The 12805-nt window shown below is 39.1% G+C and overlaps 1 long non-coding RNA gene across 3 annotated transcripts in view; it reads right to left on the bottom strand.

Moving 5' to 3' along the window:
• The window catches only part of LOC120758509 (uncharacterized), a 161518-nt gene extending 157303 nt beyond the window's left edge, over positions 1 to 4215 (bottom strand). For all 3 annotated transcript variants that reach the window (XR_005702921.2, XR_009208274.1, XR_009208273.1), the window contains exon 1: positions 4085 to 4215. This is a non-coding gene — a long non-coding RNA (uncharacterized LOC120758509). The remainder of the gene's footprint in view (positions 1 to 4084) is intronic.
• Between the last annotated feature and the right edge of the window lie 8590 nt (positions 4216 to 12805).

The following is a 12805-nucleotide window of genomic DNA, read 5'->3' as shown; positions in this document are numbered from 1 at the left end:
GGCTTCAAAAAAGTTAAGTGGTTCTAAGCAGCATGGGGGCTGTTCTACTAAAACTGCTGAACGCAGTGAAGGCATTCACTCACTTCCACAAAATGATTGCCTGTCTCAGTGAGTTTAGACTCATTTGACAGCGTTCTTGGTAGAATCAAATATTTCTAAATTTAGAAATTCAGGAGGGAATCTCTCTTTGTCTGAAACTTGAAGATTGCCATCTTCTAGACAAGTTACTACTAGCACTGCAATTCAAATTTTATTTCTTTTTATATCTCAGTACTAATAATTTGAAAAATGCATCAGGCCAATTTAACAACAGACAAACTCTTTTTTGATATAATTTCCATGGTCTTTGCCATATGACACACTTAATGAAACAAATCTTATGCTCCAAAGATGAATATTTAATTTTATTTTTAAACCATGTTGTACCCGGTGTTCTACATAAGAAACAGGCAGGATATGTGTCTGTGCCTTAGTCAAAACCAAGACCATTTCATTAAGACTCACATTCTCTTTGAGAAGAAAGGTGTTAGGCTGGGATTCAGCAGGTGGCACTGTTATCCATAATTTAATACTTTTACAGGCTAGGCATACTTTTTGATCTGGAGCTGGATTATGCCTTTGTTAGGTTTTCCAGTGAAGTCTGTTTCTGGGGAGCAGGAAAAACAGGACAGGTCTTCCAAAGCATAGGAGGCTCTCTCTCCACTTTAATCTCTCTCACAGGAGTCAACAGATGAAACAGAAGTCAAGGTGTACATTGGAAATGCTGGGAGACATGATGCATTTAAAACTTTGAGACAATTTCCCTTTCAGGAACCAGTTGAATATTTAAATAAGTCTCACAACACTTTAAAGAGAGCCATCATCCATATTATTCTTCTTTCAACAGGGAGTCAACTTACAAAAATTCCTGAGGTGCAAAACCTTCACATTGAGAACGCTCACAATATTTAGTGGCCTTTATAAAAAAACATTTTAAAAAAATTTAGTACCTAACACTTTTTCTTACACTGACTCTTACTTTATTGTACTGAAATTGGTCCTCCCCTCTATGCAAGCAGCAGCAGGTCTACTGGGGTTACCAGGGGAAGAAGTCTGAGTACAATACTTCAAAACTCCACTCTCTTCTCCTGCCCTTTTATTTTTTCTGGATTAACTGTAGCCCAGATCCTTGGCTTGATGCCCTCTATCATAACTATTTCCACCACCAGCAGCTCCCAGATGAGAGGCACTGACTTGTAGTTTCACACCAAGGAAGAGTTAAACATCATGAGAAGCCTTCTAGCAGCTAAGAAAACAAATTTTCTACCGTTTTGGCATATCCATGACTCTCTAGTCTACTCCTTAAGATCACCAAGCACCTCCCAGCAATGTGCACCGCAGTTATGCATTTGTCTTGATGGCAGAATGCTTTTCTCTAGGCTCCAGCCCTGTTTTCCTAGATGTCCTGCACTCACCCTCTCATGACAGAATTAGTGACGGGCCTGCTCCCTCTCCACTTCCCACAACATTGCAGGATTCACCTCTGACTGTCCATCAACTCCTCACAATAAGTTTTGAAATGGGACTTCAGTTTCAAAGAATCGATTCATTATCACCTTTGCTAATATTGCAAGGAATGAGGTTTTCAATCGCGGCCTTTTCCTGCACAGCCAACGCTTTGGAATCAGACCTAGGGTTGTGTTACTTGTTTCGTCTGGGGTTTATCTATTCACATGGAATTCACAAAATATGAAACAAAGTACTTTCTTCTTGGTGATTTTTTGAGGGGGTTTTGTTTGTTGGAGTTTTTTTAAATCATATCATTTTAACCGATTTGTGCCAACATCAAAACTTTGAACTTTTATCTAGGAGGTTGACCCAAGCAAATAACAGATATTGCTGCCTAAGCTTTTGGGAAAAAGCAAGGATGTGAAAGCATCAGGAAAGATTTATGAGAGAGACATTTGGTCTCTTTCGAGGCAAATCTATACTGAGATTACAACAGCTTTTAAAACAGATGTTTGAGCCAGGAAACCATGGGTGGGAAGAGTCAGATGGCATCTTCTCAGGAAGGCTACAGGAACTCTGGAGAGAAGATCTATAAGAGGCAGACTGGTATCCATTTCAAACTCTGAAGCAAGCAGCCTTACTGGCAGATGACATGTGGGAAAAAAAACACGGAAGTTGGGGGGGGGGGGGGGGGGGGGGGGGGGAGAGGGGGAAAAAATTATCAGATCATTCTATTTCACTTCTGAGCATACTTACTTCTTTGTCAAGAGGGTGGGAGGGTGGTCAAACACTGGGACAGGTGTCCAAGAAAGATGGTTGATGCCCCAGGCTTCTCAGTGTTTAAGGAGCACTTGGACAATGGCCTTAGGAAACATGCTTTAACTTTTGGTCAGACAAGTTATCCCTTGAGTGGGAATGATTTAAATATAATTTGTTCCTGGATTCTAGACAAGGAGACTGTACTTCCAAAGACATGCTGCTGCTTTGAATTAGCATTTGCCTTTGAACTCATGGCCATTTGTAAAGTTAAGGCTTTGGCACCAAGAAGAGCATCAATGCTATACAAAAGCTGCCTATTTGGGAATGAATTTTTCAGTGACCTTCACAGGACATGGCCGATTTCCATGCCTGCAAGTTTTTCTGATAGGAAACTAATATATGCAATTTGAAGACAATGCATAAACTGAGGAAACCAGCAGAGAAAAAACTCAGAGACCAGTATCAGATGGGCTCAAAGAGACTTTTAGTATGGCAGGACACGCTGGGCTATTCTCTCCGTAAAACAATACCATCTGCCTTCCCCCCTTAAAAATTAAAATTCAAATAGAAGCATAATTTTGACTGTTTCAGCCTTTATCAAACTCAACTGTTCAGCATAGCATTAAATAGTATGAAATAAGGACTCTTGGAGGACTGTGCATACTGCATGAAAGCATTCATTAAGTCTAAGTTATGGTTACTTCTGCTGTCAAGTCAACAATGCACAATCAGTGGTGGCTAAAATTTTAGGCTGGTATGTTAGACTAACAAATAGCTTTTGAGTCACATAAATTCTGTTTCCTGCTAATGAGGACAAATTATATGTCAACACAGAATTAATTTTTTTCTTCGCACTAAACAAAATAACAGGAAGAAACTTCTTACAGATACAACTTTGTAAAAACTTAAGATTTTTGCCAGAAACAGCATTTCCTTTTTCAGCATAAGTACATAGAAAGATGATGCAAAGGCAAAAACATTTTGATTCAGACTTCTAAGAGAGAAAAAAAAATATTCAAAAAAAAAAAAAAATTATACCTATACAGGATTCTGTGAGTGCCCCAGGTCAAAAATATTTGGATTCACATGAAAATGAAGCATCTCTGAGGTTCAGGCTGTACTGAATCCAAACACAAACTTTATGACCAGGACCATCACTAGTTAGGTTGGCATCCTACAGTATCAGGCCACCAACCTGAGCTACTAGATTTTATTGCACACTCATCCTGAAGTTCATAGGTTGTTCCTTGCTGGCTTACCAAATACCAGCTCAGAGTCATTCAAATCAGCACTACAGAGCAACGCACCCATCTCCCCAACTGTATCACCACCATTTCTTATAAATCACTTGACATAAAGCACAAAACCTTGTCAGAGACTTATTGAATGGTTTGGGTTGAAAAGGATCTTAGAGATCATTTATCTAAAAAACATTAGGTATATTGTATTCAGAGTCACATTTAGGAATAACACCACTGGCCACACCACCACAGATCATATTAAGAGCATATAACCCCTCATGGAGACAAAACTTATGCCTCAGGGTGAAAAAAGGAACAACAGAAGCATTCTTCAGTTACTGTACTTCCTCAGGATCACTAAAACAAAAAATCACATGTTTTGCAGTCTACACCATGCATCTAAACCAAGATATAATGGCCCATAGCTCTATAGAGCCCTATTCATCCAGTGGGTAGAGAAAGCAAGTGCTATATAGGAGCTACAAGGTGCAAAAACTGAACTCGTGCCAAAGAAAATGGCTGGTTTTCCATGTAAAAGATGGTAAAGCCTGCTACAGATTATTTGGAAGAAAACATGAATAAGAGGCAAAACCTACCTTAACCTTGTGTTGCACTGAACAAAGAGGAAAGCTTACACAAAGCAGCCCAACACGATTTGAAGCAGCTTCAAATTTCATCCCAAGGTACAAAGAGCCCAACTCCTCTGCAGCCCCAAAATACCTGAAGGCATTTGGTTGGTATCTGCTCCTCAGCCCAGGTGCTCATGGGAAGTGCACTTCAAGGTAGTTAAGTGGCAAAGCCTGTGAATCTGAGGTAATTACACACTGTGAGCTCACTGAATTGTGTATTTGTATGCAAGAGAAATCAGTAGTCCCTTGATTATAAAAGACTAAATCAAGTGTTTTCAAGTGAACACACCTAAATCTTTGGGTCATTTCAAGAGGTTAAATTTCTACAGAACCACATTAACAGCATCTCAGTTAAGGGAGTTGGAATAGAGTTACCTTATGAAAACATTCCATAAATTTTGATGTGCTCATTGTTGTATTTGATAGGAAGTTCTAAAGGCTTAAATATTTTGTATGAAGCCTGCTAATATTTTTAACTAAAAGAGATCTTCTTAACCATTTTTTCTGTTTCTCCAGGAGTAAGCCTGCCAGTCACAATTGATTCCTGCTTTCCCGGTATCTCACAAGGATGTCATCCCTTTCCTTTTAAACCAAATCCTTTCTAGCATTTCAGAAGACAGAAATAAATATCTGCTCACAGTTTTAGCTATAATAGTTCTGAATAATTTATATGTAGGAAGAGAAGGAGAAGAGATGCACAGCATATGACAGATCATATTAGTGTAGAACAGCCTGATAAACTGTTTTCCAGAGGAAAGGCATTTTAGTTGCATCTTTGTAAATTATACACTGAAAACTGAACAAGGAGCCACTTCCAAAATGTAAATATTTCTAATGAAACCATTGCATGTAAGAGTAGCTTCCCCATCTTAATGCATACTTTTTTTTTTTCTTATAAAAGCAGATAATTATTTTACTATTTATCATAATTCCCATTAGATTAGGAGAGGATGCACTGAGGCATAGGCCTGAGAAGCAGAAATTCAGGTCTCATCTATCCAGTTAACTGTTCTTTCAGAGGCAGTGATGGATGGAGCATCTTGCTGAAAGGCAGAAGGAAAATTTTGTTCCCAGTTCTGCCAAGTGATCCCTGACAAAACACTTGTCCTGTTACAATACTATGGTCTTCACAATATAGCAATTCTTTTAAGGTCTACAAGACATAAAAATCTGCAAAGCTTATTGAGATCAAAAAATAAAAGGAACCTTGGCGCTTGTTCTAACATGAAAGTATTAGCGAATTACCCAAATAATTAGATATAATTACACACTCCAGTTAGCAAAGCACACAAACTCTCACAAACAAAACCCACAACTCTCAGTCCAGTTGGTCTACTTCCATGTACATTTGTAGGCTGGCATACGCATTAGAACCAGAAATCTTCCAGTATGTGCCAACTAAAGACCTTACTAGGAGGTGAGTAAGTCCCTGGGTATGGGAATAGTCCTTTGCTCTTCCAGCACAGCCATACAGAATTAATGAAATGGAACATTTAGAGTTTAACAGGCTCAGCAGATGATGCAAATTTCACCCTTTGTCTCTCCACGGTATTACCTGATTGTATCATTAGCAGAACAGCTCCCACCAGGAAAGAAGAAGTGGGCATGAGTGAGGAAGACTTTATGTACTATACATATACAGAAAAGAACACAGGAAAAAGCTGATGTGAAAAAAATTAGTCTGAAAAACTACTGAAACAAAACGAGGAGAATACAAGCAGAACCACTCCATAGGTTGCTGTGTGCCTCTCTGCTCCCTAAAAGGATCAATCATGATGGTCATTGCTGTGTACATGGTGGGAACATATTTACATACTTAAAAATCCCTTTCTACCATTGGGTCAGACTGCTGAGAGAGGAAATAGCACAAGAGACATTCGACCAATTCTGCGGAAGGTTAAAGGATTGCCTTTTAAATTTAGACCAAAGTGACTGCCCTTCCTTTTCTGGCTCTCTATTTTGAAGCTGCTTGCTGAGAAGCGACAGCTGCCCCACACACATCCCGGGCCCCACTCACAAAGTGGATTCTGGCAGGAAAAAAAAAAGAGGTGTTCTGTAGCTAGATGGACACGAAAAGGACAACACACAGTCAAGTGGTCAGAGCAAAAAGAAGGGAAGTTTTATTTCTTGACCTTGAATTTATATAGATCCTGGACAATGACCAGGGATTGGAAAATGAGGTTGCTACCTCACTGGTCAAAGTAGAAGTCCATCAATTGTCCCGCCTCAGAGAGGAATGTGAAAACAATCACTTTGTTTATGTTACAATTCGTGAAAAACACCACTACAAAAATGCAAACAATCAGCAGGCTAAAAATTTCAGGGCAACTGTGTTCTGCTCCTATTTGGACAAGACTGCTGTGCGCTGGTGACCCAGTACAGCCAACAAAGCAGTTTGTATCAGCGTCACAGCTTAGCCAATCCCTCCTTAGCACCCTGACGATGAAAAACAGTGCAACATTCTGCTTTCTCTTGTAATAGAGTAAAACAAGTTAAACTTAATAAGTCACCAGGAAAAGTGCTTCTAAAATTGATATTCAAATTTCAGGTACATTTTACATCCAAGGAGGTATTTTCTAATCATCTCTGATACTTCTTGTTTTCTAGACATCCTAGACACTGCCATAAGGAAGCTGGTAATTGATTGAGGCCTCAAGATTTAATGTATTCACTGAACCTTGTTCTACTAACAGCTCATATTCATCTCCATAAGAATTGAATCAGCAGGTCACACCATGCCACCAGGATAATTACCGACAGAATGTATGAGATTTTTAAAATCCACTATTTTTTGTGTAGCTTTAGTTTATATCAAGCATGAATGACAAGGAAGGTCCAAAAGGTTAAAGCAAATGCTTAGCACAAGAATCAGACAGCTGTGATATTCTGTGATATTCAGAACCTAACCTGCTATATTTAGGGAGGTAAAACACAGTTATTTTCACTTGGAAGATTGTTTTTTCAAAGGGTTTGGGTTTGTTTTTTTTTTCCCCCAAATAACATTTGGCCTTAGTCACATTTCAACTCAAAAGCACATCATTACAATTTATAGTGAAACTCAGAGTGCAAATATGCATTTAGAAGTATTTATAAAAGCAATCACTTCTACACTCCACGATTTCCACACTTCAATTTGGATCTTATTTCTTCACATTTTGTTATTTACACAGTAATTTCTGCTTATCCAAGAGTGCACTGCTCAGATGTAATATCTTGCTTTCAGCAAGGCCCTGCTTTTTACCCAATTTTTCACAGCTAAATTCACTGGAGTAGAAGAAGGTCAATAAGCAACTCTCTCAAAAGTCTTAATATATAAGCAAATTATTTTATGCATTTTTTTAACTTGACAATGTGAAGAGTTGATAAATTGAGAGTTCAGCAGATGCACTGGAAACAGATGTTGGAGGCAAACTCTTCTGGCTCCTGGTCTCTGGGTCCTGGCCACTGGCCAGATTATGAGACTTTTGCTCATCCATACCAAGAACACTTCATTTAGAAAGCACTTACACCCACCAACTGCATCTGAAGGCTAATGACTCTTGAGGCTAATGTCAGAGTTAGGTACCTACATAATTTCACTGAAATGTGACCAGCACCAACTTTGCAGCAGCTCATGTGGAGCTGCAGGTTAAGTGCTGACATTTCCATTGCAAGTGTTAGGAGTATACAAGTGGGAGAGATGATGCAACCAGAGCATAGGAGCCAGACAGAGACTTTTAATATTTCCAGGTACTCCTAGGTATTATGGAAAAAGAATTTATCCCTGAAACAATGTTTAGCATCAGAGACTTCAACATAGGCAGGCAAAACAGTGCTTAGCAGTGGGCAAGATGACCAGAGGTAAATCCTACAAGAATGTGAATGCTACCAACAAACAAACTGGTAATTCCTCCGACAATGACCAAGGAATGTGTTACTGGTGTGTTGATGTGGGAAGGCAGGTGTACTAAGTGGGACAGTATGGGAAGGATTTGGAGATAGACTCAAGGACAGAAGTCACTTGTAATTGACTCAGATTAGATTACAGCAATGGTTGTTTCCATCTGAGAACAACGCACATTCCCATGCCAGTGGAATAGAATAAGGACTGTATAATAAGATGGGATCTGTGGTGCTCTGACTGCCATAAAAAATAAATAAAGTTATTAAAAATAATATCTCATAAATAATTATGATGTACATAAAAAGAGAGCAGCAAGGTTTATAACTGCACAATCAGAAGCCTTTCAAGACTGAAAGAAATTATCACATTTAATTAAAATATACATTTAATACTGATAAAGTATTTTCAGATAGTAAAACTTAAGGCCATTATGCTGCAATTTGCTGTTTGAAAGACTCAGGATACAAATATGGTTAACTTGGTATCAATAGCCTGGCACAGTTAATCACTGCCAAAGTAACTGAAGTGTTATTGAAATTACTATCATAACACTTAGGACTCAAAGTCAGGCATTACAAGTCCTGTATACTAAAAAGACAGAACAGAAAGACCGTACCTATTGTGAGCAGCTTACAAACTGGTTTGTCATAAGAGACGACTGAAGAATGGATACAAACAAGCAGGAGAAAACACATACTGGCAATGCATAAAGCTCGTAGCAGAACACCCTGCAGAGACTCCCCAAATTTGTTGTTAAATTCACACCAGAAAATAGCAATATGTAAATGAGGTGCACTGCTTGAGCACCTGCATTAGTCTACGCTTGTACAGGCTGAATTGTGTTTTAGGCAGTAGAAGCCAAGGCTCCAGCAGAAGGTAACAGTTCCCATTGCCTGCAGGAAGAGAGGACCTCACTCATAAAGTGAAATTCATCTGAACTGCTGCCAGCAGTTCAAACTCAGCCCACCCTCCTTTGATACAAATGCTGCAATTGCTAGCACATGCCCTTGTCTGCTTTAACTCATAACTCAGTAAATGAGTTAAAACATTATGATTTGTTGCCATAATTTCTTAATTATTAATTTCTTCTTCTTTAATATCTTAAACTGCTTTAATCCTAAAGGTTGTTCATTCCCTCCTTATATTGCAATTTTGGGATGTCTGCTCTAAAATTGTCATGTGGTGGAGCATTACATTGTGTGTTGGTGATTAAAGATGAACAAACTCCATGTATGGTTCAAAAGTTCATCTCCAATCTGAAGACTCTGGAATAGAAGGTGATAAAAGAGGAGAGAAAATGAAGGGAGAAAATATGGGATAAAAAATGCAGTTGAGTAGAGGAAGCAGAAAGTTGTAAATAAGCATAGAAGCAATTTAATTACTATGTACAGCACACTTGTCAAATGCTACATTTCTCTGCTTCAACACCTGATCTACAGAGAAAAGCTGTTTGCTGCTCCTTCAGAGGCAGTTTTGTTTTGCTTTATTGATTCATCTGATACCATTGAATCCTCTGCTCCTGACCTCTGCCAAATGTAGCCCAGAGAATTTCACCAGTGGATTCCTGCATGGAGCTCAATAACACTTTGTTGAACTAGGGCACAGCTTTTAGGAAGACATCTGTTCCTGACTGGATCCATAGGTGAGTTGTTTCAATTATTAATTTCCCTTGGTTTTTTTAAAAAAATACTTTATTTCCCATTTGAATTTGCCAGCCTTTGTTCTAACAGTCACAGGTTTGTACCCTGATGACAGCTCATCTATCAGTTCAGCATTAGACAATTCATATGGGCCAACAATCCTGTCTTTGGAAGGACTTTCCTTTAGAGGGAGCAAGAAAAACATCCTTTAATAAAAACTCCTCAGCAAGAAAAACAGCCTTTAATAAAATCTCCTCTGTAACTAAAAAGTGAATCAGAAACTCCAGGGAGAAACAATACAGGGATCAATCAGTAACGGCTCTAGAAGCTAGAGTGACAAGCTTGAATGTTACAGGCTCGAAGCCCGCTGCTGATGCAAAACTAGAACACCCTCTCAATGATTTTTTAATGACTCAGTGGTTCTGCATTGGACTCTGCAAATCATTTCTAGAATGGAATGAGGTGCCCAAAATTTGTCTATCTTTATCACTCAGATGGAGGCACTGTAGCAAAAAGTTACCATAGTTACATCTTAAGGACAGCAAAAGGAGATTTTAGAGTTGAGCACCATTGCTACTCTTAACTCCTCTCCAATATTTGTTGCTACTCACAAATATCCAAATGCCACTACATCACCTCCAGCTGCCCAAAGCAGAGAAGTGCCAGGAGCAGAGAAGGGTCTACTTCTCTGTAGCACCAATGAATGAAATTCAGCTAGCTGGGGAAAACAGCTGTGTGATCCTGATGTAAGGTTAACCCACCAAAGGTAAAAGTGCTTGGCCAAGGAACAGGTTATTACCAGGGCTGGCTTTGCAGAACATGCAGTTTTGACTGAAATGCACAATCTTCAGGGAAACAAATGACTGTTTCATGTATATGCACCTTGTGCCAAATTACAAACAGGGAAAAGAGCAGAGAACTAGCCAAAAAATAAAATCACAATTTTTATAAGTAGTATTAAATATTCAGGCACATAGTAATACTGGCCAGATGGAGATTTGTATTAAAGCAACAGAATCTTGCCTATACCCTCTATTATTACTCCATCTAGATTTTCCCAGTTCTCTGTTGGGTGTTCTATGTACTTTCCTAAAACCCAAAAGCTGATATCCATGCATCCATTGATTACTCACTTGCAAACTCCACATTGTTTTTCTCCTTCTATTACTACCTATAGACGCACATAATGTATGCAAATATAGCTAAATACAGTATGAATGTGTGTAGGTGCTAGTTTAATTGTAGTCAACACAACACTTACATTTCATCAAAAAGAATTATTTCTTGCATTATGTATCTTACACACATTCCTTTGTCTTCTCTCCATTTGAGTTATTTCAAGTCCACTTTTTCTGGCTACCATTGTTTCATGTTATATAGGTGGACATGTGTGAGGCAAAACAAAGGACTGGAATTGTATCACCACCTGACCCAATGTCAACCGACATTTCCTACATATTCCCAATTCTGACATTCTCAATCTGAGAGATGTAAATGCGCACATGAGATGGAACAACACCCTGACCTTACACGGAGAGCAGATACAGAAGTGATTTTCAGCCAAAATAGTTTGCTTTTTGCTCTGTGTATCAGGCATGAAATTAAAAATCATCAGAGCCATGTCTCAGTAACTAAGTTCGAGTTTTCTTGCATGCATCTACAACTTTGTCTATCAGAGACTGGCAGGTAGATCACTAAGAACTGGAAGGGTTTTAATCAATATATGCTTCTGACTGACAGGTGGTCAACCACTGTGAAGGAAACTTCCCTGTCTGCCAGTCTAGGAGCCACCCTGACAGCCACATTCACACTACCTGAGCTGGGACTGAGGTCCCTTCAGAGCTACAAACCCTACAGTCACATAGTCAGACAAGTTTTCCTTTCCTGTTCAACTCAAGGTTTCCCAAAGCAGAGCCTCAGATATCTCAATCTTTAAAATAATTTAATCATGGTGCAACAACAAAATAACACCTTGAGCTCAAGCTGGGTGCCTCCAAGGAGGGACTATGAACATAGGAAGCCATGGATTTTATACTCTTACAGTCTAAGCACTCAAAAGTCTGGGGTCATCAGCTCCTGTTGTGTTTCTGAGTGTCCAGTTACAGTTCCCAGCCTCTTGCCTCAGGCTCCTGTCACCCAGAGCTCAATCTGCAGCTGCACACCAAGCTACCCTGCATGGAATATATTCCTCAACACCACACAGCACAAAACTACTCCACAGAGAGCCTCCTGGATGCTGTAGCAAAGCAGCTAAGCAGCTATCCAGGTTAGCGTGGAAAAACAAAATGGGAAAGTCTAAAGTCAAAAACTGTGACTAGCCAATTACTGCTCTCTCTTCTCTAGAAATCCTCTCCAGAAGGTATAGTAAACCACATAGGATATGTGCTGCATTGCAATCAGACTTTTGACTGTCCCTGTGGGGGACACCAAAGCAGGATGAATGGCCATCTCACAGCAATTCAGCTTTTGCTCACAGCACTCGCCCCATTGTGCAGACTCACAAAAGTAGTTGCATTACTACAAATCCATTGTCATTAACAATCACAAAAATTATTATTATGAAAAAAGAAGTACTAAAACAGCCTGTTCTGCTGCAATGCCTCCTGTATGTAAAATTCCCTAGAAGGCCACGCCAGTCAATAACTTAGAGAAAATGCAGCAAGATTTTTTATCTCTGCATTGTAACCACAGATCTTGTGAACAGAGAAAGACAGGAAAATTTTCAGTGCAGAAAGATTTTCTTAGCTGCTTGGGAGTGCCAGCTGTTGCCTGATGGAATGAGCACTGAGCTCTGGGTGGCAGAAATATCTTTATGCCCTTTTTGAAAGACTTCAGCCAGAACCATTTGCTTCCCCACAGCAGCTAAGAATGTCATCTTGTGTTATTGTCCTTTAGTTCCAGTTCTACACCCTCTTATTTCAGCCTCATCCATCCTTATTTCTATGGCTGGTACTTTAATAAGAATTAAACCTACTCACACTTTTCTGAAGTTAACTTTAATTTCAGTTTCTGCAGAAAGGTGTCATGAGGAATTAGTACCATTGTATTTAGCAATTCAATTGATGAAGGTATATTAAAATTACAGTAGTAATGAGTAAAAAACTATTCAAACCATTAACAGTGTCAGAACTCCCAAATTTCAGTAAAAATATGCAACCCTAAAGA

The sequence above is a fragment of the Hirundo rustica genome, chromosome 12 (genome assembly GCF_015227805.2).
Source record: "Hirundo rustica isolate bHirRus1 chromosome 12, bHirRus1.pri.v3, whole genome shotgun sequence".
NCBI classification, from domain to species: domain Eukaryota; kingdom Metazoa; phylum Chordata; class Aves; order Passeriformes; family Hirundinidae; genus Hirundo; species Hirundo rustica.
The sequence above is the reverse complement of the archived record's forward strand: the minus strand, read 5'-3'. Positions and strand labels throughout refer to the sequence as shown.